A 27,500-nucleotide genomic window follows, 5' to 3' on the forward strand; every position below is an offset into this window, starting at 1 on the left:
AATTGGAAATAGATGTGAATTTCTCTCTCTCTCTCTCTCTCTCTCTCTCTCTCTCTCTCTCTCTCTCTCTCTCTCTCTCTCTCTCTGTGTGTGTGTGTGTGTGAAAAAGTTTTGCAAAACTGCATATGCTAACCAATGTAAATTGTAAACAGATTTTAATTTCTCTCTCTCTCTCTCTCTCTCTCTATGAAAAATTTTTGTAAAACTGCATATGCCTAACCACTGTAAATTGGAAATAGACTTTAATCTCTCTCTCTCTCTCTCTCTCTCTCTCGATGTGCATGTCTTTGTGTATGTAACTCACAATAAAAACAAAGTTTTGTCTGTGCTGGGTACAGTATCATTTTAAACTGGATTCCCATTTTGTGTTGCTTTCGCTAGAGAATATATTTCCCTTGTCCTGTGGTAATGCTTTAAGAAATTATTAAAATTGTTACGTTTTTAGATTATAAAAAAAAAAAAACATTACTTTGCCAAACGGATTGGGAGCGTCACCACCTATAAAAGAAAAAAATAGAATTATATGAATGATTATTTGACCCGCCGGTGGAAGGATTTTAAACATCCGTTAATAAGTGACGCTACAAGAGAGAGAGAGAGAGAGAGAGAGAGAGAGAGAGAGAGAGAGAGAGAGAGAGAATTCAAATTTATTTGCAATTTACATCGATTATTCATATACAGTTTTATAACACTAACAACAACAGCAAATTTTCACACACACAGAGAGAGAGAGAGAGAGAGAGAGAGAGAAGAGAGAGAGAGAGAGAGAGAGAGTTAGCAAGCACGACCCGGCCAGTGAAATCTTAAATGAAGCGTTTCAGCAGGTAGTTCGTTCTCCGACCCAAGACGAACGAAGGGCAGAGAAAATCCCACACGGTGACCGTAACTGGGTTGAACCGGTCTGACCGTCTGTCTCTCTCCTCACGAGAGAGTCTGGCTGCTGCTTTGGTCGTGTTCATTTGCAGCCTCGGGAATATACTACGTTCTCGGTCACAGGATGCTGTACAGATGCTGCTTCACTTGCTGCTGGAGATAAGACCACTCGTAAAGCATTCGACGTCGACTCGAAAAGTAAAGGATTACTAGAGTACAGTGTTATCAAGGGAACGTATGCGACATGGGCTCGACAGGTATTCGACGTGGACTTGACAAGTATTCGACGTGGACTTGACAAGTATTCGACGTCGATTCGAAAAGTAGTCGACGTGGACTTGAAAAGTATTCGAGGTACTCGACAAATATTTGACGTGGACGATAATAGTATTCGACATGGACTCAATAAGTATTTGATGGGGGCGCTAATAGTATTCGATGTGGACTCGAAAAGTATTCGAAGTCAACTCGACAAGTATTCGAAGTAATCGACAAGTATTTGACGTGGACGCTAATAGTATTCGACGTCGACTCGATAAGCATTCGGCGTCGACCCGATAAGTATCGGCGTCGACTCGAAAAGTATTCGATGTCGACAAGTATTCGACGTGGATCCTTCTGTTTTAACACGAGTTGTGCGTTCGCTCGTCATGGAAGCGATTGCTTCGTGATGGTTTTCTTTTTGGTCTCTGATTGACAGGTGATAAAAGTATGGCAGAATTAGATGTTTTGCAAAATTATATGATTTGCAAAAGACCTTCTCTCTCTCTCTCTCTCTCTCTCTCTCTCTCTCTCTCTCTCTCTCTCTCATAAGAAAGGATTTGTTATTTTCTAAAACGTGTTTTTGCATCCTTCATTCACAGGTGAAACAAATCAGACAGATTTAGGATACTTTCCGCCGAAGGATATGTTTTGCAAAAGACCTTGTTTTTACTGTTTAGGATACTTTCTGCAAAAGGATATATGTTGCAGTAGAGCATATTGTTTTATTCGCGTGAGAAAGGATACGTAATTTTTTGTTATAAAACACGTTTTTGTATCCACTAAATTCTTGTCTCAGGATCAGTACAGGTAGGTAATGCAGAACATTATATGTAAAAATTCTGTTCGTAATAATTTTTCCTATGTCGTAGATATCATTCCGCTTTTTAAAGCTTAAGATCATCGTTGTATCACGTAGCATAATTTCATTATTGCAATGCATTTAGAATGATTCATGTCGTCATACATTTTGTACCTGTTCATCAGCATTTTCCAGTCCAATTTCGACAGCAGATCTCACGCTACTGGTCTTTGTGTCCTTGGGGATAAAAAAAAAAGAATCCTACCATCCTGAGTGGTGAATCTATTCTCTCGTCAATCCTAAGAGCCCTTCTATCCTAATTGGAAAGGATATTGCATTCAGGATTCCTGTATTTAGTACTTCTGTATTCAAGGAAGCCCAGTAGGTTTCTTTCGGGCGACTGGAGTTGTGGAAATGTCCAGAGGTTGACTCATGGAATTGATTTCTTTGTTGGGGGATCCGTAATATTACCTGTTCATTTTTTCCTGGTATTTGACATTATTTTGGGCACTTACACGTCACTCCTTCCTTTGTGTCGCCGAGATTGGAATATAAAATTTTAGGCCAAGGATAAGCGCTGGGACCTATGGGGTCATTCAGCACAATTGTTAGGAGAGGTTGAGGAAAGTAAGATGGCAGAAAGAGAAAATGAACGGAGGTACGGTTAAAGGAATGAAAGAGGTTGTATCTAGGGGCCCAAGAAAGGAACGCTGCCAAGAATAATAAGCAATGCCTACAGTGTACCGCGTAAGGTACACTGACATCACTACCCCGTTGTAAAGTATGCAATTTTCACTCACAACGAAAAGGAGAATTCTAGCCCGGAAGCTTACTCTGCAATTGGAAATTCTTCTCGGTCAACCGTATAAATCTCCTGTCCTCAGCTTTGGTTGATGCAATTTTACGTGTGCCATCATATTTTCTAAACTTGATTACTCTTCATCCACGGTTTTGCTGTAATATATATTTATTTTGGTCTTCGCGTGGGCCGAATCGTATTTTAAAGCTTCAACTCAGCTGTGTTGCTCAAAAGCTCTCGGGCAATCGGTCTCCTAGTCTCGTTCTTGCTGGTGGTGTGAATCACCGGATACCGGTACCGAATGTTTTTTTTTTTTTTTTCATCTAAATTATCCTAAATCTGATAAGAGGAAACTGATCACGAGTGGAACAGTAAAAGGAATCACGATAGTCATTTAACAGATGTGTACTGAGTGGCTGGTAAGATTAAACACATGAGAGAATGAAAAAGAAACCTAGTTTACAATATATAAATATATATATATATATATATATATATATATATATATATATATATATATATATATATATATATATATATAAATATATATATATATATATATATATATATATATATATATATATAATTCTTCTTTTAACGTGCTTTTTTCCCATTTATATGGGGTAAGCACGATGCCGTCTTTTTGAAGGACTTTGATTTGGGTTTGGGGTAGACTTTCTAGTCTCCATCGGCTGCCCTGCCTGTCATCGCTTAGACGCCGGTAGCGTATGTACATGTATTGTACATATATACGAGTATATATAAATATATATAAATATATATTATATATATATATATATACATATACATATATATACATACAGCAAAATGAAAAAGGAAACTGAAAAAATGGGAATAAAAGGCAGCAGGAGAATTACGAAAGTAATAACATTGAAAAAGAGCATTTCCGGAAAGGGAATGGAACCTCCATATGTAGGAAAAGATAATGACAAAAATTTATTATTATTGTTATTATTATTATTATTATTATTATTATTATTATTATTATTATTATTATTATTATTATTATTATTCAGAAGATGAACCCTGTTCATATGGAACAAGCCCACCACAGGGGCCACTGACTTGAAATTCAAGCTTCAAAGAATATCATGGTGTTCATTAGAAAGAAGTAACAGAATGTAAAGGTAAAGATGAGTAATAAAAAAAAAATGAAATATCTACCGAGGGAATGAAAGCAAGTGGGAAATGACGGAGCATGAATTAGTGATAACTTGTTACACCCAGTGAACAAAGAACCAAACCGGTTTGCAACAAGAAAAAATAACAATAGGAAAATATAAAAATATGATAGCTGGCGCTTATTAGAAGGGATGACGGGTAATCAAAAAGAAGACTTATTACAAAGAGAAAAGTAGCAACAGTTAGATAAATCTTGGAAAGGACACTGGCAATGAAATAATGACATAAAGGACATTGACAATGAAGTAACAGCAAAAAGGACATTGGCAATGAAATAAAAGCAAAAAGGACATTGGCAATTAAGTAATAGCATTAAAGACATTGGCAGTGAAATAATAGCAAAAAGGACATTGGCAATGAAATAATAGCAGGAAAGACATTGCAATGAAATAGTGACAAAAAGAACATTGACAACGACAAAAAGGACATTGTCAATCAAATAATGACAAAAAGGATATTGGCAATGTCAAAAAGGACATTGTCAGTGAAATAATGACAAAAAGGATATTGGCAATGTCAAAAAGGACATTGTCAGTGAAATAATGACAAAAAGGATATTGGCAATGTCAAAAAGGACACTGTCAGTGAAATAATGACAAAAAGGAAATTGGCTATGACAAAAAGGACATTGTCAATGAAATAATGACAAAAAGAAAATTGTCAATGACAAAAAGGACATTGTCAATGAATTAATGACAAAAATAAAAATGGCAATGACAAAAAGGACATTGTCAGTGAAATAATGACAAAAAGAAAATTGTCAATGACAAAAAGGACATTGTCAATGAAATAATGACAAAAATAAAATTGGCAATGACAAAAAGGACACTGGTAAAGACAAAATTGACACTGACAGTGAAATAATAACAAAAAAGGACATTGGCAATGAAATAATAACAAAAAAGGACATTGCCAATGAACCAAATGACATTGGCAATGACAGACCCTTTCTGGAGAATGTTAAGCCAAGATCTGCAATTTCACCGGGCCATATGAACGCGTACTAAACAGGTTTAGTTCAGCTGCCTTTCGTGACGATGGCTATCTGAAGGGGAGACGAGATGCCCTTGCCATTAATCAAGGAAAGATGACAGGGCATTTTCGTTAATGGCGGTATTTCTGGCAAGTGGCGATTTGCGAGGGCTGGAAATCTTTTCTCGTTCTGTTCCGGACTCGGCAGTGGATGTATTATTATCGTATCTCGCGGAGATGGGGTTTCTCTTTTGCAGACGCCGACCCCTTGCGTGTAGCTCTTAACTTTTCCAATCGGAGTTTTAGCTTGACAGATTAGAGGTGGTCTTATATATTTTTTTTTTCTGACGGGGTTAGAAATGTCATATGTCTTATAGACGTTATTGAATTAATATTAATACACAGACATTATTATTTTTATTATTATTATTATTATTATTATTATTATTATTATTATTATTATTATTATTATTATTATTATTAGAAATGTTTGCTTTTGTAGAAATAATAGAATTATTAAAATGACTGAAAGTATTATTATTATTATTATTATTATTATTATTATTATTATTACAACAACAACAACAACAACAACAAGACCAACGACAATAATAATAATAATATAATAATAATAATAATAATAATAACAATAAAAATAATAATAATAATAATAATAATAATAATAATAATAATAATAATACTTTCAGTGGTCTTAACATTACTTCTATTATATCTAAAAGAGAGCAACTATTTCTAACCCTTTGAAGACAGCCGAATTCGCATACATCAAAGAAAAAACCAGCCCTTTAATCTGTCTGGAACAAAAAATACAAAGAAAACTCACAAATCTGAAAATTCCTTTATTTCCCACTATCCCAAAACCACTGTCGCTTTAATAAACATCTAAGCAGGAAAGAAACTGGCGCTGTTCATTAACTCCTGTTCAATGACTGCTTTCGGAATTTCCGTGGGTATGTCGGGGTAACAGGTAGATCCACCTGAAATGATCAGTTGTTCATAAATGATCAGTAAGATATTGATCATTTATGCCCTGGGTTGTTCTTATATGCTAGGGAAACTTTTCAAGCGTTAGACTGTAATCAGGCTGAGGTATTTATGAAATAAAAGTAACTACAAAAAAGGAATATTTTAGAATCCGTCATTATTATTATTATTATTATTATTATTATTATTATTATTATTATTATTATTATTATTATTATTATTATTATTATTATTGAGAAGATGACCCTTATTCACAAGGAACAAGCCACCACAGGGGGCAGTGACTTGAGATTCAAGCGTCCAATGAATATGGTGAATTATTATTATTATTATTATTATTATTATTATTATTATTCAGAGATGAACCCTATTCACATGGAACGAGCCCACCGAAGGGGCCACGACTTGAAATGCAAGCTCCCGAAGAATATGATGGTGTTCACTCGAAAGAAGGAAAACAAGTAAGAGAAGGTAAAGGGAAATCCAGGAAGAAGCGATTTCACTTATTAAAAAAAATAAATTCATGTCGGGGGAGACTGGTGGATCTGTTTCAGAAGATCAGTTGGGCATAAATGATCGGTAAGATGTTCTTAAACACCTCGGGGATTTTCGTACATTTGGGGAAAAGTTTGCACTTTTTAGACTGTAATCAGACTGAGGTATATATAAAATTAATTAATTACCGGGCAAAAAAGAAAAAAAAAAGGAATGCTATGTGGAATCCGCCAACATCGGTAAGACTCCCCGTAGGAGGGTAGTGCCATCAGTGCACCTCGTGCGGTGCACTGTAGGTATTACTTAAGGTTCTTTGCAGCGTGCCTTCGGCCCCGTAGCTGCAAACCCCTTTCGTTCCTTTTATTGTACCTCCTTTCATATTCTCTCTCCCATCTTACTTTCCACTCTCTCCTAACAATTGATGCAATGTGCAACTGCGAGGTTTTCCTCCTGTTACACCTTTCAAACCTTTTACTGTGAGTTTCCGTTTCAGCGCTGAGTGACCTTTTAGGATCCCAGGCATGGCCTTTGGCCTAAATTCTCTATTCAGTTCAATTCAGTCCGTAAGACTGAAAACACGAACTTATAAAGATGGCAACGGAAATCGGATTTCACGGCCGAGTTATTCTTCACAGCACCCGTTCTGAAGCAAGAGTTCTAGCGGACCTGCCCACCTGACTCGATTCAGGTGGGATCTCGCGATGACTAAACCTTTGGTGACCTCGGCTGACCTGTTTCATCATCACAGGTCTGCCCGCCGCTGTTTCTGAGCCTACCATGCCTACTACGGTTGTTATTCCACATCTGCATATTAGATATGAATATTCTTGGCACTTTGATATGTTAAATTTGAATATAATTACTTTTGTCAGCTGGTGACTGTTCGTAGATACTAGTAATCAGGGTGAGAGATTCTTAGTCGAAATATAAGGTTTTTGTGATAATTTTGTTTCTTACAGGCGTTTTCAATTTCATAGGATGCTATTAGATTATAGTGCATATATATAATTATGTATGTATTTATATGTATATATATATATATAAATATATACGTATTTATATATACACATAGGCTATATATATATATATATATATATATATATATATATATATATATATATATATATATGTGTGTGTGTGTGTGTGTGTGTTTGTGTGTGCCTGCGCGCGCCTGTAATTATGAGAAAATTAAACACGGCCTACCAAGCACACCAATGCCCCTATGTAATTGAACGTAACCTCGATTTAACTGCTGTTTCATGGCATCCACGGTAAACAAGTGTCTGTGGTCACAAGAAATTATTCGCTCCTTGACCTTTGACCTTTCACATCTCTTGTCATTGTACCTGTCATTGTACCTTTAGGTGAACGGCTTTGCTTGTGATGGTACGAAAGTAGGCGTCATTTCCGATAACTTCGTTAAGAATAGTATATATTAATATTTTGTGTTCCTGCTTTTATTTATTATTATTATTATTATTATTATTATTATTATTATTATTATTAAGAATATAATGGCAGTTTTATTGTTATCATCATCATTCTTGTTAAGACTTCAATGGCATTATTATTATTATTATTATTATTATTATTGTTATTATTATTATTATTATTATTATTATTATTATTATTATTATTATTAACTAAGTTTTTAGACCTATTGATTTTTTTGCTAATCATGTCGAAACAAAGAAATTACCTGAAAAGACAAAAAGAATCTTTGGAAATTTCGTAAAATGCCACAGTCTTGATAAAAAAAAAGCCGAAAACAAAAAATTAATATAGACATTTATCTTAGATTTTAATAAAAGATTGAATAGAAAAACTGAAAATGTAAATAAAAAAGTTCCATTGGTTGTAAAGGGTTTTATTCACCCAAAAGAAAGAAAGTGGAAGTTTTTTTTAAGTTAAATGTAGGTTGGCTTTCATTTAATCATCCAGAATTGATTCATTGGCTTTACGTCAAACTGACGTCAGTGGATCGACGCTTAAAGAAATAAGTTGCATGTATGTATATATGTATATATATATATATATATATATATATATATATATATATATATATATATATATATATATATATACGACGCTTAAAGAAATAAGTTGCATGTATGTATATATATATATATATATATATATATACATATGTGTATATACTGCACATATATATACTGTATACTCGTATGTATATACAGTATATATATCTACTGATAAGAACGCATATCATAAACATTCCATGCAGTCTTACGAGTACATTCACACATCCACATCATATCATTGTAAGCCTGAAATACTCTTATCTGTTAAAGAAATCATATTTTATGAGAAAGAATAATACAAAAAAAATTTCATGCAAACCTGTTTACAAACCCACTATTAAAAATCATAATATTTATTCCAGTTTAATGAATGAGGATGTTAGATTACGTAAAGAGGACCAGGTTCTTCGTCGAAGTTTAATAAAGGTCATTGAATTGAAAATATTAAAAAGAAAATCTAAAACGAAACGGAATTATCATCATGAAAGCTAAATGAGTCACAGCTGTCAACTTGGAGCGCAAGTTACCCTGGCATGCTCGCATTCCACAGACACTCTGACAGTCACTGGCTCCCAGGAAGCATTTCATTACACTATTTAAATCCTCAAAATGTAAAGAACTCAGAAAGAGACTTCCCCCTTCATTTAAAAAAAAAAAAAAAAAGCACACATCTGTATATTTAACACCCTTAAGGTTCCACTTACTATTCCAACCACACGAAGAATAAGGAGAGGCAGAAGACGATTAACAAAACGATATTTGGAACACAAACTGACGACGGTTTCTCTAGTTAGACGGCGTGTGACGCGGGCGGGAGCGTGGAGACGCGACATGCACACTCGCTGCTTGCTGCTACCACACTGAAGTGCAGCCGTGCCAAACATTGGATGACACATATGACGTCACAGGGTTCCCGTGTTAGGCTTAAACATAAACACCGATTTTCTTCTTCTTCTTTTTCTTTTTCCCGTAACTTTCGTCTTTCTTCTCGCTTTCCTTTCTTGCGTAGCCTTTGCTGAGCGAGTACGTAAGTTTGTTGTTGATGGTTATGATGAGGGAATCGTTATTCTTGGACAGTTGCCAGGAATTACAGATCAAGGAGTGATTGCGTTATTAGGGTAACTATTTTGTTGGGTAGATTGGGGACGCTCAACTCTTACATGTATTTGGTGACAGAAATTGATAGGATAGATCCTTTAGCTTTAATCTGTCTGTCTATTCGTCTTTCGCCAATAATTCTACGAAAAGTAAAAGATAATTTATATAAGACAGTATCCTCAAGGGAGTTATTGCATAGATAAGGGTGGAATACATTTTCGTTGGGAACAGAAAAAAATCAGTAAGTAAAGGTTAGTATTAATGCAAATTTCGATGCTAAATGTTTATTAAGTATAATACTTATCATTATCGATTACTTAGTAAAGCTCAAGGCCACTTCCCAGAGGTAGATGAAGGCCTTTTAAAACTCAGTCCCCCCAAAAAAAAATTATCTAACCCAAGCTTTTGCTTCAAGTCCCGACCTTTCAAACTCAGTCTCCAAAATAATATTTTAACCCAACCTTTTTCCCGAGTTCAAAACCCGTAGCCTTCACTTCAATCGAATTTACGCCTCAGGACGGCTGTCAAACTGTCCATTTTCGTTACACGGTCAATGTTTATCAGTCTCGAGTTTAGCAAGCATTCGGTTTTCTTCTCTGTGGTCAGAGAGTATTGTCAGTCTTCTTCTGCTTCAAAGAAGATTGGGGGATTTTACAGCTTTTTTCTGAATGTTCAATAATTCTTTTATTTATTTATTTATCAATTCATTTCTTTATTTATCTATATTGATCAATCTTCTGCTTCAGAAAAAATGAGGGCCCTATAACCATGTTTCTGAAATGTCCAAGAATTCTTTTAGTTTTTTATCTTTATTATTTATTTATTTATTTATTTATCAATTTATTTCTTTATTTATCTATATTTATCAATCTTCTGCGTCAGAAAAAAATGGGGGCATTAACAACCTTTTTATCTGAAATGTTTAAGAGTTCTTTTATTTATTTATTTATTTATTTATTTATTTTTTATTTATTTATTGTTCATCCCAGTTTCCATTCGTTTTCGAAATTCGACGGGACTGTGCATTCAATAACAACTTTGTTTCTTTGTCCGTTCATAAGGAATGTTTCCAAAATTTTAAATGAATTTCAATGAAATCTTTCTGAAAGGATGATTTTTTCGACCAATTACTCGCTGGGGGGATTCTGAAATAGCTTCGGATGTGGATGTAAATTCAGAGTTTTTTTTTTTATTCTTAGCTTTACGACGCAAGGTAATCTTTTTTTTTTTTTTTATTCGGATGTGGATATAAATCGGTAATTTTTTCGAACTGGATAAAAATTAAATTTTTTAATCTTAGCTTTAAGAGACAAGGTACTTTTTTTTTTTAAAAATTCGGATGTAAATTCAAAGTGTTTTTAATTCTTAGCTTTACAAGACAACTTAATCTTTTTTTTTTATTCGGATATGGATATACATTCAATTTTTCAATCTTAGCTTTACGAGACAAGGTAATCTTTTTTTTTTTTAATTCGGATATGGATGTAAATTCAAAGTATTTTTTCTTAGGTTTACGAGATACGGTAATATTTTTTTTAATCGGATACGGATTCAGTTTTTTATTCTTAGTTTTACGAGACAAGTTAATTTTTTTTTTTTAACGAGACGGTAATCTTTTAAAATTGTGGATATAAATTCAATTTTGTATTCTTAGCTTTACGAGTCAAAGTAATCTTTATTTAAATTTGGATAAATTCAATTTTGGATATAAATAATCTTTTTTAAATTTTGTATCAATTTTTAGATTTACGAGACAAGGTAATCTTTTTTAAATTCGGATGTGGATATAAATTCAATTTTGTATTCTTAGCTTTACGAGACAAGGTAATCTTTTTTTTAAATTCGGATGTGGATATGAATTCAATTTTGTATTTTGTAGCTTTACGAGACAAGGTAATCTTTTTTTAAAATTCGGATGTGGATATAAATTCAATTTTGTATTCTTAGCTTTACGAGACAAGGTAATCTTTTTTTTTTTTAATTCGGATGTGAATGTAAATTCAATTTTTTATTCTTAGCTTTACGAGATACGGTAATTTTTTTTATTCGGATGTGGATATAAATTAAATTTTTTATTCTTAGCTTTACGAGATAAGGTAATCTTTTTTTTTTTATTCTAGTATAAGAATATCTATCTTGAGGACTTTTTAAACAGAGAAATTTATTCTGAACAATCTCAAAGACAGGAATTTATTCTTGAGAGTTTCACAAATTGGGAAATAATTTTGAGACCTAAAAACATGAAAATTTCTTATTATTAGCTTCTAAAAACAGAAAATAATATTGGGAAGTGTGATTGCATTGGAAATATATTTTGATTTTTAAAAACAGTAATTTATTCTCAAGTGTTTTAAGTAGATGAAATTTTTTTATGTTTTTAAAGCTTTTAATAACAAATCCTTATGCTCTCAAATCATCAATTTCTTAAAAGCTAATAGAATAATTTTGTTTAAAATCGCAGTATTAATTTTCCGTCTTCGCAGCTTCAGAATAATTTATTTCCCTAAAGTCTGCAGGATAAATTTCACCAAACAAAGATTTCAGAAAGCCGATGCTTCAAAGCAAGGTCCTAAAAATTGTTATTTTACTATTCACGTTTTGGAACTTTTTAATAATTTCGTAATTTCCGTTGTCTTTGTCCATAGTGATCAGTCTCCTGTTTCAGAAAAAATGGATTCCACAGCCTTGTTTCCTGAAATGTTCGAAAATTCTTTTAGTTATATATTTGTTTATCAGTTTATTTATTTACTTTTCTGTTTATCAATTTATTTATTGCTTTTATATATATTAATTAATTAATTTATTTATCCATCTTCTTTTGCTTCAGAAATAAAATGGGTTTTCAACAACCTTATCTTCTGAAATGTCCAAGAACTCTTTTATTCATTCATTTATATTCATTTACGAGTGCTAAATTGCAAACTCGAAGCGCCGCTTAAACCAAGTTTCTACACAAATCACTACAAACAGGAAACTGCCAGGATAAAACCCCGATTGATCAGATGAAATCATTCGAGATTCTAACTAAAATATCCAGAACGTTGCAGTTTTATTGATAAATTCATCACGCTGCAAAATCAAATGTTGCTGGACGCGTAATCACAGGTATCAGCTGTGAACTTGTCTGATCGACGAATTTCACTGACGTGCACTGCGTTTAAAGTGTCCAGAAATTTTGGGTAAACATGGAATCAGTGGTCAGTTGTGTGTTTTTCTTTCCCCCCTCCGTATTTTTTCTCCCTCTCGTTGTCTGGTGTTTCTTTCTGCGCATCTTTCGCTCTGGGTGACGCCAGATAGCGCGCAATCAGTCAACTTAAGTATTAATAGTCAGTCCGCACTGAGATTTGCCGGCCTGTTTCAGAGACTTCTGATAAAACTTTTGTTTGTTGTGGCATTTGAAAGGTCTTAAGTCATTTTTAAGCAGAACAGGTAAGGTTTTTCAAATCCTACAAAAAACAAAGAGACATTGCTGCATTTGAAAAGCTGTAAAACTGTTTAAAGTATGGCAGATAAGGCTTTCAAACCCCCCCAAAAAATCCTTTTCTGAAATATTTCGACAGTTTGGAGCCTGCAACAACTCAAAAGAGGTTTTCAAACCCTGCAGAAAGAAATGCAATTTCTTAGCTATTTTAATCATTTAGAGCCCTGAAAAACACAAACACAAGAACACGGAAATACTCGAAAACTCAAAAATTCTCCCCTACCAAAAAAAAAAAAAAATTAAAAATCTCTTAAGTCATCTGGAACAGACTAACGGTTACAGCATGCGACACACAAACACTCATTCAGCTTGGACATTTTGGAAAAAAAAGTGAATGTACGGTACTCGATTTCGGGGGGATGATTATTACAACATGGCAGCAGAGAGCAGAATGTCAGCGAACAGTAAGGACCTTGCAATCCTTGGTGGCTTAGTAAGGAAGGTTAGGTTTTTACAGAGAGAGGAGAGGGGTGGAGGGGTGTCTTGCAAATGTTACCCGTGCATTATACAAGAACGTGTTTTTGTAGGTGTCTTTGTATGTACTGTAAATTGACCGTTTATTCAATATTTCCCGGTTTTGGTCGAAGCTACCGTAGATTAATTGCCTTGTTGGCATTTCTGTAATATTTTTATCTTCCGTTTTATATGCGTTTGCAGTATTCAGATTTGATGGAGGTTCTGCTTAACTTTCGTTTTTATTAGGCCTATTGTTTTAATTCGTTCAGATGAATTCAAATTCCCTGCTCGTAGATAATATACAAACATTCATATATATATATATATATATATATATATATATATATATATATATATATACACACACATATATTTTAAGTTCCGTCCATTTTTATGTTGTTTGAACTCTTTCGGACGAATTTAAATTCTCAGCTCTGTAGATAAAATATATATATATATATATATATATATATATATATATATATATATATATATATATATTATATATATACATATATATATATATATTTATGTATGTTGGATGTTATTTAGTAAATTCAGTGATATCTATATTGTTAAACAGTAAAGAATTATTTGATAGAGGAACTGTGTCTCTCATTTTTATAGGAAGAAGCCATTAAGTTTTTTAAAAAGCTTATTCAGCATAAGAGACCTTATAACGACATGCGTTGGCCATCGATCATAACATCATATCTACTTATAAACCTCTAATAATATTTCTGTGCCATCATCTTCATCATTATGATCATTATGACTATTAATATACCTCGTTTCATTCATGATAATATTCATTCAATAAAAAAATTTTCGTACAATGATTTGCTCATAAAATCATATCTACTCTTGGACCTCTAATAATCTTTCGTTGTCATCATCATCGTCATCATCATCATTATCATTTTAATTATCACTATTTAATATACATCGTTTTATAATAATATTGATTCAATAATAAGCAGTTTCCCATAATGATCTGGTGCACTAGACAATAACCAACAACTACGGAAAGTCCACGATAATTTTCCTCATCGTTATCGCTGTCAATATACCTCGCTTCATTCATAAGAATATCCGTTCAGTAATGAGCAGTTTCCTATAATGAGTTGGTACACCAGACAGCTATAAACAGCCTTGGAATATCCACGATAAGTTTCCTAACAGACTTCTAAACATAACTTCGTCCTTTGCAACCTCCTTCTCTTACATCACACATACGGAAGCTGCGTGGTGCAGGAACGCCCAGGCTGGGCATTAAGCGAAACTCGCCGAGGAGTATGGAATCTACCACAATTAAGTAGTCTTCCGTAAACATCCCTCCCTGCTCGTATCCATAATATCCACGATATCCCTTTTCCGAGATTCTACCATATTATCAGTATGTATTGATAGTATATGTAAATAGATATGATTATATTAGAGATATATATATATATATAATATATATATATATATATATATATATATATATATATATATATATATATATATATATATATATACAGTATATATGTGTGTGTGTGTGTGTTTAGGTATTTGTCATATGAAACTACTTTCAAAATTATTTATTTTTTAGTTTCCTATTTTAATTTATTACGGCGTCAATGACCTATGTGTTGTGATGCCAATTTTAGTCGCTATGATCAATCAGTCATTCAATACTATAATATCCACAGTATCCCTTTTCTGAGTTTCTACTTTAATATCCACAATATCCCTTTCCTGAGTTTTTCCTGTAATATCCTAATATCCACAATATCCCTTTTTTGAGTTTCTAGGCAGGGGGCCTTGGCGCGGATGTCGTCAGGAGTGATTGATAATCAAGGTTATGTTGTTTTCTGTTGTGCTCTGAGCAACAACAATGTTTTCTTAGAGAGAGGAATGTGATAATGCGAGATCGGTAGGGAGGCTCGTTTGCATCGTGGTCTCCTGGTGTTTGAGATGCGTATTGCCTTAGACAAGGAGTCTGAATAGCTTGGCTTGCTTAATTGCTTTTTAGATTCAATCAGGTACTTTCATTTACGATTCAGTTCAAATTTCAATTTCCAAAAGTTTACTGACATATATTACATATACAGTACATCAAATGGGGTGTATCAGCATGCTGGTACACCCTCCAGAATATTTTAACAATGCATCGTTCACATTCCAAAATTACTTACTCCAGTAGAAATTGGGAAACTTCTTCATAATTCTTGGAACCATATCATTATCCATAAGCAAATAAAGCTTTCATTTACGAATGTGAACGCATTTTGTGACTTGGCGGTACCTTAGAAAGGTGTTATAATAGCTCGTTTGACTTCCTTGAATTTTAGACATGAAAGCATTTTCTGCCTTGAAAGTACTTTATGTTTGTAATATATATTGCCTTAGACAGGGTGTTTGAATAACTAGATTTACCTATTTGCTTTTCAGATTTTAGTAGGTACTCTCATGTATGAATATGAGCGCATTTTGTGACTTGACGGCACCTTATGTTTGTGATATATATTCCCTGGGACAGGGTGTCTAAATAACTTTATTTACTTACTTTAATTTTAGATATACTTTAGTACTTTCATTTACGAGTACGAAAGCCTATTGTGACTCGACGGTACGTTAGGAAAAGGAAAGTAATGGTATTAGATTCCCTGTCTTCTGCGTTTGCTTATTGGAAAGAGACCTGATTAATCAGTAATCTTGCTGACGTTCTCATAAGGGGTGACCGGTTCTTCAAGCGAGGGTGCAATCAGAATTTACATTTCATTATATTAAGATGAATGTGTAATGTTGCTTGCCCAAAACCCAAAATGTATTTCTTTTCGTTTTTCCAGAGACAATGTGGGTTATAACGACGATATATATATATATATATATATATATATATATATATATATATATATATATATATATATATATATATATATATATATATATTTGTGTGTGTGTGTCATTGTAGAGTCAGGAAAGGCCCTTGTCATCTAGGCTACTTCCTATGTTACCAAATCTACGGAAAAACAACATCATTATTGCTAACACCATTACTATTCAACATGAGCACACATCCATATGGAACAAGGCATAATGGCAATTATCTAACCAGTGAAGCTTGTCAGGAACTGAATGAATACTATCCACTTGATAAAGAGAACCAAAAGAAGAAGACCAATATTCAGATTAAAAATACTAACTAGAAAAATGAACGAATCTTACAAGCGCACACACATGAACAAAGTACAGATGAACAAAGGCTGTGGTACAGTGCGCTTAAAAAAATAACATCACGGCCCTGACTTTTGGAATTTCGTTTGACTGCAAGGCCCACAAGACATCGAGAGAAATCGGTGATATAGAAATTACAGATGAAATTACAGATGAAGATCTAATCTTGATCTCAAAATTGGTACTTTACTGGATTCGTTGAACAAAAAGCAAGAGGCTGATCAGCGCTCAGGGTTGACACAAAGACAGAGAGATCGTTTGTGTTGAAAATGTTGAATAACTGAATTTATTCTGATTCCTGAAGTCCTTGATGAAATAGAAACTGAATAGGATATAAAGTTGTAAGACTTCAGCGTGGTCATTTTGACATTAATAAACTCTAGTGGTATTTTGGCAACAGTCTTTCTTCATATGTCACAGTAATCGTGTCAGAGCTTCTCCCTTTCTATTTTCATAAATAATTATTGTGTAATATAATTAATTATTTATTGTCTCTATCGAGGTGCATATTATTTATTGTTTTTAAATTAATGCAGACTCATTGCCATCAGAAAGAATTATCAGGCAAATAATTTTGTGTTGCATTGATGTGAAGTTGCAGCTTCTCTAGATGCCCTGGTTAGAGAGAGAAAAAGAGAGAGAGAGAGAGAGAGAGAGAGCGCTAAAATATAATATCAATATCAGAATGAAAATTCCGGCAAATAATATGGTGTTGTTTTGATCAAGAAGTTGCAGCTTCTCTAGTAGAGAGAGAGAGAGAGAGAGAGAGAGAGAGAGAGAGAGAGAGAGAGAGAGAGAGAGAGAGCCTAAATATCAATATCAGAAAGAAAATTCCGGCTAACAATCTGTTGTTGTTTTGATGAAGAAGTTGCAGCTTCTTTGGTTGAGAGAGAGGGAGAGAAATGTCAATATATATACAAATTTATCGCGAGATTTAGGTCGCCTCATCGAAGGGAAAACGAATTTACGAGCGTCGGTATCGATGCCGAAATACCACAGAATTACCTCCTTGTCAAGACCCTAAAAGAGGTGATTGAACAGAGTTGGGACTGAAGTTTGCAAAGCTGCCCTGACTGGACCCTTGAGAAGAAGAAGAAGAAGGAAACTGAAAGAAATTGAAAGTAAAAGGAAAAAAAACTGATTTTGTGTAGAACCCTTGAGAAGAAGAAAGAATTGAAAGAAACAGAAAGAAAAAAAAAAGGAAAAAATACTGATTTTGCCTTGAAACTTTGAGAATAAGAGAGGAAAACTTGAAGAAACTGAAAGAAATTGGAAGTAAATGGAAAAAGCTGATTTTATCTTGAACCCTTGAGAAGAAGAAAGAATTGAAAGAAATGGGAAGAAATGAAAGAAAAAAGGAACAAAAGCTGATTTTATCTCGAACCTTGAGAAGAAGAAGAAGAAGAAGAAGAAAAAAAAAACTGAAAGAACTTGGAAGAAATTGAAAAAAAAATGATTTTATCTTGAACCCCTGAGAAGAAGAAAAATAAAAAACCAAAAACAAAACAGAAAGAACTTGGAAGAAAAAAGGAAAAAAGTTTATTTTATCTTAAACCCTTAAGAAGAAGAAAAAACTGAAAGAAATTGAGAGAAGAAAAGGGAAAAAACTGATTTTATCTTGAATCCCTGAGAAGAAGAAAAAGAAAAACTGAAAGAAACAGAAAGAAATTGAAAAAAAGGATAAAACCTTCTTTTATCTTGAACTGTTGAGAAGAAGAAGAAAAATCTGAAAGAAACGGAAAGAAATTGGAAGAAAAAAAAAATGAAAACGCTGGTTTTATCATTTGTAGATCTTCTTGACTCTGACCCTTCAGCTCGAATGGCGTTTAGTTTCTCGTCATGAAAACTGAGTTTGTGATTACGAGCAGGAAAATTGTGCGTTTGTTTCTAGCTATGAATACTGAGTTTGGGATCACAAGCTGGAAGGTTGTGGTTATGAATTCCAGAGGTTGTGATTCCAGCGTTGACAAACTTCCATTGTTTAAGCTTGTGGGACAGCTGATTTCAGAATAGAACATACTATTAAAGGCATTTATTCGTGATCCTTCCAAATCTTACAGTTTCCACCAAAGTACCTTCTCTGACAAAAGGCATTTGGACTCCACCACTAACAAGATGCGCCTGCAAATGATGCCAAATTGCTTGACTAATTGCAAAATGAAACCACAATCCTTAGGCGCTATGGGAAAGGGAGTTGTAACTTCAAAATTGAATGACATCCGAGTCAGTTGAAGATGAAGATGGAAGATTTTTAAGTGGATTGAATCAAACGCGCTAATGAAGGTGATAGAAGATAATAGACTGTAATAGAGGATAATGGAATGACAGGACACATTATCTTTGCAATAAAATTCCTGACCAATTGGCGATTAGGCTGCTGAAATTGCTTGAAAGAAATACGCACGCGGTGAGCTTGCACAAAATAAATCTGTTTTGAGGTTATAACTTTGAAACTTCTGAAACTTTCTGATATGTCACTGCCGCAGTTTGGATTAGATGGCAGATTAGTTAACGGAAGAATATTGCAGTATATTGCAGCATATTTCGAGGAAAAAAATGACTAGCATTATTAAAACTGAGAAGTGGAGGAGTTTCTCCTTACGAATAAAAACAATTCATTTTTGATCATAGAGAAATATGGCAGTATGTTGCAACATATTTATAGGAAAATGACTAGCATTATTAGAATTGAAAAACGAAGTAATTTCTTCTTATGATTAAAAAAAAAAATGAATTTTTAGTCGTAAAGAGCGGCTAGAAAACCTGTTAGCCTTCCGGTTCTCAGTAATTCATTTGGGATGGGGCTGCTATACCCTTGGCTTTTCCACCCAGGTAGCACTTCTTGCAAATGGTCGACTAACTGTCAGGTACCTGAGGCACTAATGAGGTCAACCAAGGCATAACGAGAGTTAATGGAAGGTCTTTGGGCGTTCCGGGTTGCTCTGGAATCGAGCCCTGACCTTTTGTTGATGAACGTCGTAACTATTATATTATATATATATATATATATATATATATATATATATATATATATATATATGTATATATATATAATATATATATATATATATATATATATATACATATATATAGATAGATAGATAGATAGATAGATAGATAGATGTAGATAGATAGGTAGATATATATATATGTATGTATGTATGTATGTATGTATAATGTTCGTGTGCGTGAAAAAGTAGATTGGTATTCTGAGGTGGTCTTGTCATGTACAAAGAGTGGAAGACTATACCTTTATGAAAAGAGCGTATTGGAAAGGAAGGGTCCCCATATCCTGGAGACATAAGAGTACATAAAAGATAGTTAGGTAAATGTTGTGTATGTGTAGATGGCTAGATGTGCTGCTGATGAGACTGTTATGTAGTTAATGAGCCAATGCTATGGAAGTTTTTTATACAGGGTTCATCCACATTTCAGCAATTAAAGTCTAAATGGTGCGGTGACCTTTGTGTTGTTATTTTTTTACTCATTCTGTATTCATACATAAAACCTGTTATATATTCATAAATAAGACCAGTTATATATTCATAGATAAAAATACAACTCTTCCTGACCAATTTAATCGAACTAGATCACTTAGCGTCGTAAAATCTGGGGAACCCCATAAACAATTTCTCTGTTTATGAAATCCTCATTTGCATTATACGGAGGTTTGTAAAGGTACCATTGCTACCTCGGCAATTATATAGGCACTTAGGTTCGAGTCAATTATCTTCCAAGGTTCGCAGGTCCTTCGCAGTTCCGGCTTATGGGCTCTGTCCTTTCACACACATTTTAATCATGGAGAGGTTTGTGTAATCCCGTAGCTATGCTCCGTATGTGTTTGCGTTTTTATATATATATAATATATATGTATATATATATATATGTATATATATATATATATATATATATATATATATATATGTATATATATATATATATATTATATATATATATATATATATATATATATATATATATATATATATATATATATATATATATATTTCATTACATACATGCATACTTATATGTGAGTTTGTGTATGTGTTTGTGTATAGACGTAAAAACAAGTCAACCCTTCATCACATGCACAAACAATCACGTGTATGTTTTCCCCTTATGTCTGCGTAACAGATTTCCTAGAATTATTCCAGGTAATGATATGTCCTTTTGTCGGACAGTTTTCCTTCTCGATTTCCGGGTCTCTATGTCCAAAAAAAAAAAAAAAAGATAAATAGAGACCGACTCTGTATTGAAATTGACTAGATTCGCATACCTGGCACTGATCGTAATTTTCACATCAATTTATTTGTTATTTACTTATCTTAAATGTAATTCTTAAATGCAATTCTTAAATGTAATTTTCTAAGCCGTGAAGTGATGAAGGTTCTACCTTACGACGAGTATTAGAATAAATGAGTTTTATTCTATTAGGCTCTACAAGAGAGGCTCTGCTACAAGTCAGAGGCTCTGCAGGAGGTTCTTTGCAGTGTCCCTTCGGCCCCTAGCTGCAGCTCCTTTTATTCTTCTTACTGAACGTCCATTCATATTCTCTTTCTTCTCTCTTTCTCCCATCTTTAAATCCCATTTCTTCCTTTCTCACTTCCCACCCTCAAATTTCTTCTCTTTCTCCCATCTTTATCTTCCTTTCCCATCACCCTCACTTAAATTTTTCCCACCCTCACTTAAGGTTCCCTTTGCAGTGTCCCTTCTTTCTCCCATCTTCCTTCCCCCTCAGCTTGCTTCCCACCCTCACTTAAATTTTCTCTTTCTCCCATCTCCTTCTTTAAATTTTTCTCTCTTTTTCCCATCATTTCTTCCCCCCTTACTGAACGTCCTCTTTCTCCCATTCATATTCTCTTTCTTTCTCTTTCTCCCATCTTCCTTCCCACCCTCACTTAAATTTCTTCTCTTTCTCCCATCTTCCTTCCCACCCTCACTTAACATTTGTTTCACAGTGCAGCCTCGAGGTTTTCCACCTATTACACCTTTAAATAAAGCATTTTACTCTTAATATCCCTTTCAGCGCTGAATGACCTCATATGTCCCAGCGCTTGTCCTTTAGCCTAAATTTTATATTGCATTCCGTCTACAAGAGAGGGATGATTTTCAGAGAACATACCAGCCTTCGCCAGGAATACTTATGCCCCTTCTAAGTAAAGTACTGAAAATTCTACTTACTTTCTCGCATGCTAAAGTGCTAAATATGCTTGGTCATCCCATTAAAAGCTTTTAGAGACCTTTATGAAGTATGGCCAGCTTGCCAAAACCATCTGTATACCATCTGTATTGCTGGGTGACAGGCGCGTTTCTTGAACTGATTAAAACGACCGCGGTAATGACGAGTCTAGTTTTTAAAGTTTGTGTGACTGGAGTGAATTCTCTCTCTCTCTCTCTCTCTCTCTCTCTCTCTCTCTCTCTCTCTCTCTCTCTCTCTCTCTCTCTCTCTCTAAAATCTGTCTGAAATCTATCTGAAAATAGAGACATCATTCGTGGCTTGACTTTCAAAATATTGCTTGCAAATCCATGACCCTTGACTATCGCAGAATAATAAGGATCGTGTCGTTTCTCTCTCTCTCTCTCTCTCTCTCTCTCTCTCTCTCTCTCTCTCTCTCTCTCTCTCTCTCTCTCTCTCTCTCTAAAAAATCTATCTGAAAATGAAAACTTCAATCGAAGCTTGCCTTTTAAAATAAGAGAGAGAGAGAGAGAGAGAGAGAGAGAGAGAGAAAGCATATCGCCTGCAACTCCATGACCCTTGACTACCCAAGACTAATGCGGATATTGTCGTCCCAACTCACAGGGTCAACGCAGATCGAAGATGCACGTAAGGAATCGATTTCACATTCGAGGCGAGTGCAGTCCCAGTACCTCTTCACCTTGAGATCGACTCGACCGTCGAATTCAGGTCGAGGACGCCCTTTTGTGAGACTGTCGACCGTGGCGGCACGTTCCTTGCAAGCAAAATGCTTTTTGACCATACGCAAGCAGGCAGGAGGAGTTACTTAGGGATGCTGATATTTTTGCGTCGTGCTTCCGAAAGCTTTATCGGAGATCAGCGTAGGTCAGTCATACTCTCTCTCTCTCTCTCTCTCTCTCTCTCTCTCTCTCTCTCTCTCTCTCTCTCTCTCTCTCGCAATTACTGTTGCTAATGTGTCCAATTCCTGATAAATAAAGAGGCGGTGAATTAAAAAGCGTCAAGAAAATGAGAAAAAGGTGGGGCCTTTACCCTACGTGCCGAATAGCAATAACATCAACTAAGAAATGAATAATTTTCCAGTTAGCAAAACTCGAGGAACCAACGAAGGAATATATTTACCACCTTCTGTTTTGTGAAACGTTACAGAGGGTAAGAGTTTAAATAGTTCTGTTTGGTGGGGGATAATATTATTATTATTATTATTATTATTATTATTATTATTATTATTATTATTATTATTATTATTATTATTATTAAGAAGATGAACCCTGTACATGTGGAACAAGCCCACGAAAGGGGCCATAGACTTGAAATTCAAGCTTCCAAAGAATATGGTATTCATTAGGAAGAAGTAAGAGAAGGTAAAGGGAAATGCATAAAAAGAGATCCCACCTATTAGAAAGGAAAAAAAATTACTGTAATAAATTAATAAATAGATAAAAATGTATTGACTTACTAGGAGAATAGCATTAGGGTAGTAGCACATTGCAACTGCGCTTGAACTTTTGACGTTCCAATTTCACGACATCCTCTGGAAGACTGTTCCACAGTCCAACAGTGTGAGGAATAAAGGACCTCTGGAACTGAGAAGTTCGACAGCGAGGCACATTTACTGCATAAACTGTATGCTTGTATGCAAATTACCTATGTTATGAATTCTGTTATCTTGGTGAACCTTTCAGAATCTTAATTAACCTCTCTGATGCTGCTTCTTGGAAGTCATTTGAAAAAACGTGGATGCCTTTGTTTGATTATTTTGCCATTGGTGAAACACTTTGCATATTTTATTCTGCCAAAGACGAGGCCTTTGTACGATTCTCCTCCGGACTTTGAATATTTCTTTGTAGTTTCTCATTGGCTCAGTAGCTGCATTGCTTTCTGTCTTTTAATTTCTATCAGTTTGCTGTCCATCTCCTTTGATTTTTATTATTGCTCAATTTCCCAACTGGATCGGTTTCTGTATTTTACTTTATAACAGTTTTCTGTCCATCTCCTTTGATTTTTATCATTGGCCCATTTCCCAACTGGATCGGTTTCTGTATTTTGCTGTCTATCAGTTTGCTGTCCATCTCCTTTGATTTTCAACCTTGCTCCATTTTCCACCTCACGTTTCAAAAAAATAATTTATTGACGTAGATTATGCAGATAAAAGAGCGACTGGAGCCACTGAATGAACAAAGAATTAACACACAAAGAAGTAAAAGAGCCAACGCTTGAATAAAACAACAGTTCAAAACAAATAAAAAAAACAATTTTTTGTTGACAGTGTCAAGAGCAACTTTGTGCGCGGAAGATAAACTAGAAGCGGTTAGGACTGGTACGGGGTATCTAAGCCATCTAAGCTGCGAGAAAATACCCTCTCCGAGAAGATGCTCTTTGTCCGGAATTATTAGAATTATCATCGTCGTCATTAGCGCAATAACACACAGAAATAATGGCAGGCCTCATAAAATATATAGTGAAGTTTAGCAAGGATAAATATAGCCAGGACTATAGCCAGTACTTTGTTGTCAAACTGCTATGAGGTCGTTTTAGAGTGGGCGGGTGCTATCTAATTGTAGCAACGGCTATGAAAATAGCCTCTGGAGAAATTATCTTAAAGTGATATTATCATCATCATTATCATCAGTGTCGCTGCCATTATCATTAACGAAGGTAAAATAGTAATTATGATGATTATAATCACTGTTATCAAAGCTTAAAGGGAGAGAAACTGACATCGGATTTGATGCCAAAATGCGTGGTTGGGTTGGAGAAGCGGACTCTTAGATGAAAACTTAACCCGACGAAAAATGATTTAATTACTGCCAATATGAGAACCACAAGATTTTTATCAAGAGAAAAGCTAGGATTTAATCATTCAGATGATCTTTCCTGGTCTCGATATTAATTCGTTAATGAGCTGAAAACTAGAGAAAATTATAAACCTAAGTCCAAAAGATAGCGTTTTGAAAGATGATATGGAGGCTGTGAGACTGACTTGCATTTTGCCTTGCTGCGCGATTTGAGAGAGAGAGAGAGAGAGGCACAGGAGGAGAGAGAGAGAGAGAGAGATAGAAACAGCGAAAAAGAGAGTTTGTATGTACAGAACAAAAAAAGAGAAAAAAAAAAAAAAAAAAAAAAAAAAAACACACAAAATTGAAAATCTAATCTCCGCACCAGGATGCCATTAAACCATGCCCCACGTATCATATATGAACTTAATGCAGCAACTTTCGGCGTTTCCGTCATTCTCTCGTCAAAACCGCCCACACACACACACTGACTCTGTAATCTCAGCCACCCTATTTACGATCGGTAGATCACTTTTATGCAGGCCTATGATGACAACTCGAAGCTTTTGTGAAGGAGGGGTGTGTGTGTCATTTTCCAAGCTATTGGAGCAAGGAACTCGGTCCCGCCCGGCGAAAACTATTGGGTGCGTTCTATTGTCGCAGAATTGCATTCCGGTCCGTTCAGAACCGTTTGATGTCATCGATGCAGTGGAATCATTGTTACAGGTCGATATAACAGGTCATATATCATCCATTATGCCTCCGGGGGTTAGAGGAAATGTACAGATACCCTTAATGTGATGTCACCTCTGTATTGGAATTACTGTAACGGGTTATATATCATCCATTATACCTCGGTGGCTTAAAGAAAATGCACAAATACCTGTTTCCTAGTTTTTTTTTTTTTTTTTTGTAAACAAAACAAAAGAAAAAAGACTAAATATAAAGGGATATATTGTTAAAACGAGACCACCCAGTCGACCCACTCGTTAAATGAACTAGTTGTTGTTTTTGTTGTTAACAATTGCTCTAACATTCACAACATCACTCACCTGTGAACCTTAATGTGATGTCGCCTCTGTAATGGAATTACTGTAATGGGTCATATATCATCCATTATACCTCGGTGGTTTAAAGAAAATGTACAAATACCCTTAATGTGATGTCATCGCCGTAATGGAATTATTGTAACAGGTCAGTATAACAGGTCATATAGGATAAATTATGCCTCAGTTGTTTAAAGAAAATGTACAAATACGCTTAATGTGATGTCACCGGTGTAATGGAATTGTTGTAACAGGTCGCTCTACTAGGTCATATAGCATCCATTAATCCTAGGTGGTTTAAAGAAGATGTACAGATTCCCTTAACGTGATGTCATCGGCGTAATGGAATTATTGTAACAGGTCAGTATAACAGGTCATATAGTGTCCGTTAACCCTCGGTTGTTTAAAAAATACTGTACAAGTAGAATACATGTTTCGTATATGTTACGATTTTAAGCTCTATTTAAACCAAAGATAACTGGAGATTTTCCTCTCACAGTTCATTATCATATTATTTAAGGTAATTCAAAATGTATCCATTTCTCGTTCGTTATCTTAAAGTGAAATGTGTCTGTTTTCTCCCTAATATATTCCTGCAAGTTCTTTATTTGTTTACAATTTAAAATCATGGTGGTATCTAGATAAAGGGATCTATGAGTTTTTAAAATGAATTTAAGAGAATTTTCCTCTTATCTCTTCTTCATAATTCTGTTAGTTCAATAAGACTTGTGGAAAAGATATTTCCATTTTAGAGTGGCTGTGTCACTCCTTGTATTCATTTATATATTAAGATAGTAGGGACGTAGACTTAGGGTCAAGATGCAGTCTATCGAATTGTTTAAAAAAAATTAGCCCGCTATTTGGATGCTAGTTCATGACCTTCGTAAACTATAAAATTCTTTCCTTCGTGAAAAATTATGGAGAAAGAGTCTAATACAAGGTAACATTATTTAAAAAAAAGACTCATATTGTTCCAAAGGACTACTGGTTTTAATGAAGCAGTGATATCAAAATCCATTATGCTGCTGTTGGTACATTTTCGCCAGCTGATTATATTGAAGTCCAGTGTCATCGGTCTGACATGACTGTCAAATATTTTCTCAATAGTGAATCTTTCACTGTCTTTTTAGAAGACTTCGTGAGATGTGAATGATGTAACTGCATAGTGATTTTTACGCTTTTTTTTGTGAATGGTGGATCTTTTGTTTTGGGTTTTTCACAAACATTGCTTTTTTTTCCAGGATGAAAATGAATTTATTGCTTTCAATGTTTAGTCTTTTCCTTTCGATTGCGTATACAAAAGCTCTTTTTTTCGTACATACGTTAAACACATATATAATATATATATATATATATATATATATATATATATATATATATATATATATATATATATATATATACACTATATATGTGCATATATATATATACATACTGTATATATATATATATATATATATACACATATATATATATATATATATATATATATATATATATATATATATATATATATATATACTGTATATACATGTATTTATCTATATGTGTGTGCGCTAGAACTACTTGTCTAAGTCATGACTAGGCTCACTAGAAAAATAAGTACCCCCTCCCCCTCATTAACTGCAGTTAATGTTTTGCATTCTTTAATTGCTAGAGCTCTCTTTCATAGCACAAATTGCTATGCTAGGCTAGTTTTCTAGTGGTTAATACCAACATCGAAATAACTGTGCGCTTGTGTGTGTGTGTGTGTGTGTGTGTGTGTGTGTGTGTG

The 27,500-nt window shown here is 34.3% G+C and overlaps 1 protein-coding gene and 1 long non-coding RNA gene across 4 annotated transcripts in view; one reads left to right on the top strand and one right to left on the bottom strand.

The window, feature by feature from the left end:
* The window catches only part of LOC136832682 (uncharacterized), a 192,003-nt gene that overhangs the window by 155,663 nt on the left and 8,840 nt on the right, over positions 1 to 27,500 (bottom strand). Inside the window, exon 1 of one of the 2 annotated variants that reach the window (XM_067094068.1) lies at positions 9,154 to 9,318. The exons of the other annotated variant lie outside the window; for it this stretch is intronic. The gene's annotated coding sequence lies outside the window, so the exon portion shown is untranslated. Of the gene's footprint in view, positions 1 to 9,153; positions 9,319 to 27,500 lie in introns of those variants that run through there. 2 annotated transcript variants of the gene reach the window in all.
* The window catches only part of LOC136832684 (uncharacterized), a 326,849-nt gene that overhangs the window by 146,584 nt on the left and 152,765 nt on the right, over positions 1 to 27,500 (top strand). The gene's annotated exons all lie outside the window — the stretch shown is intronic.

Source organism: Macrobrachium rosenbergii, chromosome 50 (genome assembly GCF_040412425.1).
Source record: "Macrobrachium rosenbergii isolate ZJJX-2024 chromosome 50, ASM4041242v1, whole genome shotgun sequence".
In the NCBI taxonomy this organism is placed as follows: Eukaryota; Metazoa; Arthropoda; class Malacostraca; order Decapoda; family Palaemonidae; genus Macrobrachium; species Macrobrachium rosenbergii.